Source organism: Geotrypetes seraphini, chromosome 6, assembly GCF_902459505.1.
Source record: "Geotrypetes seraphini chromosome 6, aGeoSer1.1, whole genome shotgun sequence".
NCBI classification, from domain to species: Eukaryota; Metazoa; Chordata; class Amphibia; order Gymnophiona; family Dermophiidae; genus Geotrypetes; species Geotrypetes seraphini.
The window spans coordinates 155,355,959-155,363,246 of NC_047089.1; positions in this window are offsets into that span (position 1 = coordinate 155,355,959).

Here is a 7,288-nt window from a genome sequence, read left to right on the forward strand (position 1 = left end):
TGCCTTTTTATCTCTACTTGCTGCCCAGTAGCATTCCGTTCTTTCTCTAATCCTCCATCCAGAAGTTTCTTCCTCTTTCTGTCTTTCCTCTTGCCAACAGGCTGCTGATAAACCCCTCCTCCAAGCCTGCACTAGAAGATTCCATCCCAAATCATATGGCAGTAGCAGGTACCACTTCTGGCATGGTGGTTCGCTCAGTTACTGTTGGCAGTTTCCCTTCTGGGGCAACTTTGGAAAGAACGCACTTACATGCACACTATTTACGAGGAGTTCAAGCATGTGCTCAATATTTTTTTTAATAGTACACTGGTGCCTAGTCACAGGTGGGCCCAGGTCAGCAGGAGCCAACCCACATTGGATTCAGGGTTCAGGTCTATCCCCAAGCCCCCACCAGATAAAGACCACCTTCAGTGTCCTGGTTTTAAGAAAGGTTTGGACAATTTCCTAGTGGAAAAGTCCATAGTCTGTTATTAAGAAAGACAAGGGGGAAGCCACTGCTTGTCCAGGATCGGTAGCATGGAATGTTGCTACTCCTTGGGTTTTGGCCAGGTACTAGAAGCTTGGATTGGCCACCTTGAGAACGGGCTACTAGGCTTGATGAACCATTAGTCTGACCCAGTAAGGCATATTCTTATGAAGGCACTCCAAATGCCATACTGAATGCCAACTGCAGAGCTTGGTAGCATGACATTCTAGGCTGCTGGGTGCCTTCGGAGAAATGGGTGAGGTGGTAGGTTTGGGGATCCCCACCAGTTCAGCTATATGACTTTATGATGGTGCACTGGGAACAGAAATAGGGTGAAAAATGGAGAGGGGGTTCAGGATATTTCGTGTCTACCCATTCTACCTCTAGATCCATCCAAAATTTGCTGTCTGGCTATACTACCATAGTACACCCTCTTTCTGAAGAGTGCGCTTTTTAAAAAATATCAGAATAGTCTCTAACCTATTGACAACAATCCCAGACTACAAGATGTTCAGAAAGGAAATAAAAACTATACTCTTCAAGAAATCCCTTAATAAAGCTTAATACCATGATAAAGCTTAACCCCCCTCTTACCATCCCCTCCCTAACCCCAGATCCTACTTTTCTCTCTCTTGGAAACCTTCTCTGATCTAACGTTGTAACCCTTCTTCCATAACTCTTTTTTTAATCCGCTTTGAACCGAAAGGTAATGGCGGAATAGAAATCTGTAATGTAATGTAATGTAATGTAATGTAATGTAATGTAATGTAATAGCCATACTGTGACCACAGTGGCCAATCCAGGTCAGAAGTACGTGGCAGAAACCCAAAAAGTAGTAACATTCCAAGGTAATGATCCCAGGGCAAGCAGTGGCTTCTCCTATGTCTGTCTCAATAGCAGACTACTAACTTTTCCTCCAAGAACTTATCCAAGCCTTTTTTAAACCCAACTAAGCTAACTGCTGTTACTACATCCTCTGGCAATGGATTCCAGAGCTTATCTATTCTTTGAGTGAGAAGCTATTTCTTTCTTTTGGTTATAAAAGTATTTCCCTGTAACTTCATCGAGGGTCCCCTAGTCTTTGTAATTTTTGTTAGAGAAAAAAAAAATCAATTTACTTGTACCCATTCTATACCACTCAGGATTTTGTAGATTGTAATCAAATCTCCCCTTGGCCATCTCTTTTCCAAGCTAAAGAGCTCTAACAGTTGGGCCCAGTTTATGAATTATTTTAAATTTTATTCCGTTGTTTTTACCCCTATTGTTTTTATTTTACTAATTATTTTTCCTCAATTCTATTGTTTAATGGTTCCTCCCTTCTATTCCTTTATACATATTACTTTAATTCATTTAGATATCATTTACAGAGATGTGCTCCTATCTGTAAAGTTAGGAATTTCTATGAAATATTCTACATGCTTCTCTCCTCTCCATTCCTTCCTGCCCTTCATAGTCCTCCCTACCCTCTTCTGACCCCTTCCTCTGTAATGTCACCTAGAGCTTGTATAGGCATGTGCGATGTACAAATGGAATAAATAGACCTCATGCATATTCCTTGGGGAAATCCTGAAAACCCGACTGGATTGCGGCCCTCAAGGAGGGACTTTGAGACCCCTGCATATAACTCTAGTTTTTGAGACACATATATCAGGATATCAGTACTTTTGTGGGAGGAATATCCTACCCTTATAGTGGGTCATGTGACTTAGGGGGTCCTTTTACAAAGCTGTGCTGAAAAATGGCCTTAGAGCAGACATGGGCAACTCCGGGCCTCAAGGGCCGGAATCCAATCGGGTTTTCAGGATTTCCCCAATGAATATGCATTGAAAGCAGTGCATGCAAATAGATCTCATGCATATTCATTGGGGAAATCCTGAAAACCTGATTGGAGTCCGGCCCTCGAGGACCAGAGTTGCCCATGTCTGCCTTAGAGTGTCCTTATGTGGTCTTTCCTGTGCGTTAAGGCCATTTTTAGCACAGCAGTAAAATGGTCCATTTTCCAATTTTGTATTAATGGCCACATGCTAATGTTAAAGTAGAAAAAAAAACCCCCATAGACTGTGATACTAGAAGATACTTGATCATTTATGTACAAACAATGCCCTACAAACACCACGGGTTCAAAATAGAGAATGACCAGATGACAAAATTCATCACCATTCCCGTTCTCGCGGATAACCGCGGGAAATAATCCCATGTCATTTTCTAGTGTCTATTTCAACCTCAGTCCTTCTACACCAGCATTCTTCAAAGCAAAGCTTGTAGATCAGTAGTTGTGCCCAATTATACTCTGATTCTTCCCTCTCTCCTTAAAGAATGGCATGAAGATGGTTTCCCGCGGTTATCCGCGGGGACGGGAACGGTGATTAATTTTGTCACCGTGTCATTCTCTAGCTCAAAATCACACAAAAAACAGTGGGAACGGACAATGAGCACTCCACAAAAGATCACTGATATTAAAAAGGTCTTGTTTATTCCAATAAAGGACATACACAAACTGTGGACCCGACACAGCACTGTGTTTCGGTGAATAAAAATGCCTGCATCAGGGGGTCACTGTACGGTTGTAATCCACAAATAAGAAGTCCTTTGTTAATACAAGGCTGGGTCAATCAAACACAAAAAAAAAGGTTGAGCGCTGAACAACTGTTGGAGCAGTTCAAAAAAACAATGCCCTAGTCATATTCTAATCTTGTAATTTTCTACAACTGTTATGTCATGTGATTTTGTTCAACTAAGAAAGAATTAGTGGGGAGTGGGATAGAACACGTCAACCTTGAGACAAACAAATCTTAGCGCTCCTTTTACTAAGGTGCGCTAGCGTTTTTAGTGCACGCAGGAAATTACCGCGCGCTACGCTTCTAGAACTAATGCCAGCTCAATGCTGGCGTTAAGGTCTAGCGTGCGCGGCCATGTAGCGTTCGCTATTCCGCGCGTTAAAGCCCTAACGTGGCTTAGTAAAAGGAGCCCTTAAAATAAACACATAAATAACACCAGAAGTATAAAAAGTCCTATAAAACTGATGTCCTAATATTGAAAGGATCCAGTTGATTTTGTTCAATCATATCCTCAAGCAGAATAACCTGTATCTCTATGACTATAAAACTGTAACCCATTCTGAGCTCTTTGGGGTGGATGGGATATAAAACCAAATAAATAAATGACGCTCTTTCAGTAAAACCTCAAAGATATGTAAAAAAAAAAAAAATCAATTTATCTAAACACATGGCCCATATAATACTCAAATATATTTTCTTATCTTTAGGATCATCAGAGGTAATGGTATTAGTGTATGGCTAGTAGGTGAGCCATTACTGCCACTGAGGAGCGCAATTGTCGATCATCTGCCATCTATAGAAATGCGTTCAGTGGTGTCTAAGCGGTCTTAGGTGCTGGTAGGCATTGAAACTGTAGGCGCACACCATATATGCCAGGGTTTTCTTGGCCTAATTGAGTGCTCCTCAAGTTAAGTTTCTACCAGTGCCTAAGTTTAACCACAGCCAGAATCCACCCCTAACGATAACCCCTAACTCCTAACGAGGAGTGTGTGGCGCAGTGGTTGGAGCTACAGCCTCGGCACCCTGGGGTTGTGGGTTCAAACCCTGCGCTGCTCCTTGTGATCCTGGGCAAGTCACTTAATCCTCCATAGCCCCAGGTACGTTAGACAGATTGGGAGCCCACCAGGACAGATAGGGAAAATGCTTGAGTACCTGATTGTAAAAACCGCTTAGATAACCTTGATAGGCGGTATATAAAATCCTAATAAACTTGAAACTGTTTCTCAAAATGGTAGGTGCCTACCAGCGAATTAATTTTGTAATTTGTTTTTTAATGGTGCTTTTCAATTAACTGCACCGATTAAGCCTAACTGAATAATTATGTTAGTCGTCTAGATTGGCTAGGCCAATCTAGATGCCCAACTTCAGGTGCCTTTAAGAGAATATGGGCCTAAGGCTAACACATTAATCATATGCTAATCAGTTAGCATGCGGGAAGGCAGATGCACAAAGGGCTAGATTCACTAACCTGCTGATCGTGCCCGATCCGTGGTCAATCCGTGGCAGGCTGACTGATCCACAACGGGTCAGTATTTAAATGGGGACGATCGGAGGAACGTCCCCCTCCGACCACATAGATCGCTAGTGAGAGATCCTGAAGCATGCGCAGACCATCTTCTTTGTGTGTAGATGGTCTGCGCATGCTTACAAAAGCAACAATTTTTTTTTTTTTACTTCATTTTCGAGCCCATGGTTTTAACCCGCTTTAAACCCATGGGTTAAAACCATGGGCTTGCACTGAGGGGAAGGGCAGGAGAGTCGGGGCAGAGAGCAGGAAACCAGGGCAGAGAGCAGGAGATCGGGGCAGAGAGCAGATTGGGGCAGAGCGCAGAGAAGCAGGGCAGAGAGCAGGGCAGCAGAAGGCAGGGCACTCGGAAAGGACCTGAACGACTGGTCCTCAGCAGTCACTTATTTTTGATCGGTCAGCCCAGTCGGTGTCCCTCATTTTTTTAGTGAATCGCTGCCTGCCTACATTTGAATGCCGTTCCCCCCTCATTTGCATGTGCGGATCGGAGGATGATCGGGACAGAGGTTAGCAAATCGGGTCAGAGGAAAATAGGGTCGCAAAGGGGGTCACTAAGTGGTCGGGACTTGATCGGTGGGCTTAGTGAATCTATTCCAAACTGATTAGCACAAAAACTCAGTCTCCACTCTCAGACACCCCCACCCTTGGTTTACATTACCATAATACTCTGAAATTTATTTAGTTTTACATGTTGCAAGTATCAAGAGCACTAACCCCCTCTTTTACGAACGCAAAGCGTGGGTTCTAGTGCCGGCAGTGGCGGTAACTGCTCTGATGCTCATGGGAATTCTATGAGCATCGGAGCAGTTACCGCCGCTTTTGGCGTTAAAACCCATGCTATGCGTTAAGTGAATCTCAGAGACTGAGGTGAAACATAAAATACCTGTTCATTCTTGTCACTGGATGCACACTACCAATTCAATATAAATCCTGCAGCTCCAATTTGTGAAAATTCCTATATAATTTCCAACAATAGGGATAGAGCAAAACTTGTCGATGTACGACTGCAATTGGTAAGATATCATCTTCATCAGGCGAGGCTGCGGACGGGGTGATGGAAGGAGTTGCTCTTTTCATAAACATGGTGAGCTTCGTCTGAATTGTTTGCTTTTTTTTCTCTTCATAAATTTGGCAATAAGGACGAAACTTTCTGACAATCCCTTTGTGGTGAACATTTGTTGTGGCACCTCCTCCTCTTTATATTATTACTGTTGCGTAGCGAGACTTGGGAGTGCGGGAGACTGGCGCTGCTAACAGCTGATGGGGGGAAACTGTTGTAAACTCGTCGTAAAGTCGAACAGTCGTAACTTGCATAGGTCGTAAGTCGATGAGTTACTCTATATTCACACATATACCTCACCATGCAATAAAACACATTCAAATTCTGATGTCCTGTCTGTAACAGTAATACAAACTCCCTCCTATACTAGGCATATTGTGAAATACAAAAGTCTACACACAAAGAAACCTCTGCACGGTCAAAATTAATGGACCAATTATCTAAGTAATCTTTCCCCCTCTTTTACGAAACTGCAATAGCAGTTTCTAGCGCAGGGAGCCACACTGAATAGCCCGCGCTGCTCCCATAGGAATTCAATGAGCATCGGGAGCTGCGCGGGCCATTCAGCGCGGCTCCCCGTACTAGAAACTGCTATGGCCAGAGGCTTTATTGGAACTTTGGGCACTAGAGCTAGGGAACAAGTGCCATGAACTGTATTTGTGTTTTTGAAACTGCCTGCTTGGGAGCAGTCAGTACTAACTCTGAGGGGAGCTGAACTCTCAGACACAGCTGGGACTAAATTATACCGAGAGCAAGTTTTGAACTTTATTTTGTGCTGTTTATTTTCTTGCTTCTTATGACATTTTGTTTTGCTGCTGTTTGGGAGCATTCTGACAAGTTTGGCAGCTATATTGAAGGACTACTTACCTTTATGAAGGAATTAATAAAATGGTATTATTTTCCTTTGAATTATAATTGTGGTAACTTTGGTTTGTTTGTTTTTTATTCCTGTTTGGAATCCAGTCCTGCAGGGTGACTCCATTTCGGGTCACACGTTGGTGTTCTATTTTTGTGTAACCACTGGGAGTGCTATTGAGCCCTGTCTTGGGCTACACAGTGGGCTACATAACTTGGTATCAGGAGTGGGATGCCCAAAGTTCCAATAAAGCCTCTGGCCAGTTCAAAGCACTGCCAGGAAAGGAGAGTGTCACAGGTTTTGCAAAGTAAGGCCTCTAGACAGGCTTTCAAAAATTCCCTCCCAGGGTGTTAGCAAAACCTCTCCCAATAAATCACACTCCTAGCTTGCAAAACAAAAATAGTCCCCAAACAGTCAAGTGTAAAATCCAACTCACTGTTTGTAGGTGGAGGCCCAGTCCACCTGCATGGCCTCAGGAAGGTCAGGAGCACACTCTGAAAGACTTTCCTCACACTCCATGGGTTGTTCTTCCTCTGGCAACAGCAGCTCCTTAGCTTGTCCAGCTTCTAACAAGTCCATGGGAATAGGTCAGTTGCTCCTGCTTGGCCCAGGGGAGTCCCTAGGGAGAAAAGGTTTAAACCTTCTCCCTAACTGACCTCCCTGTCTGCTCTCCACTGCTGGTTTAAGTACTCTGGGGCAACGCCCTACTCTAGGTGAGTCAACAGTGTTCCAGGGGCCTCTTGGGCTCCCCCGGTGGTGACTAGGGTATAGATCACCTAATTCCTCCCCAGTCAATTCAGGCTCCCTCTGGTGGTCAACGGAT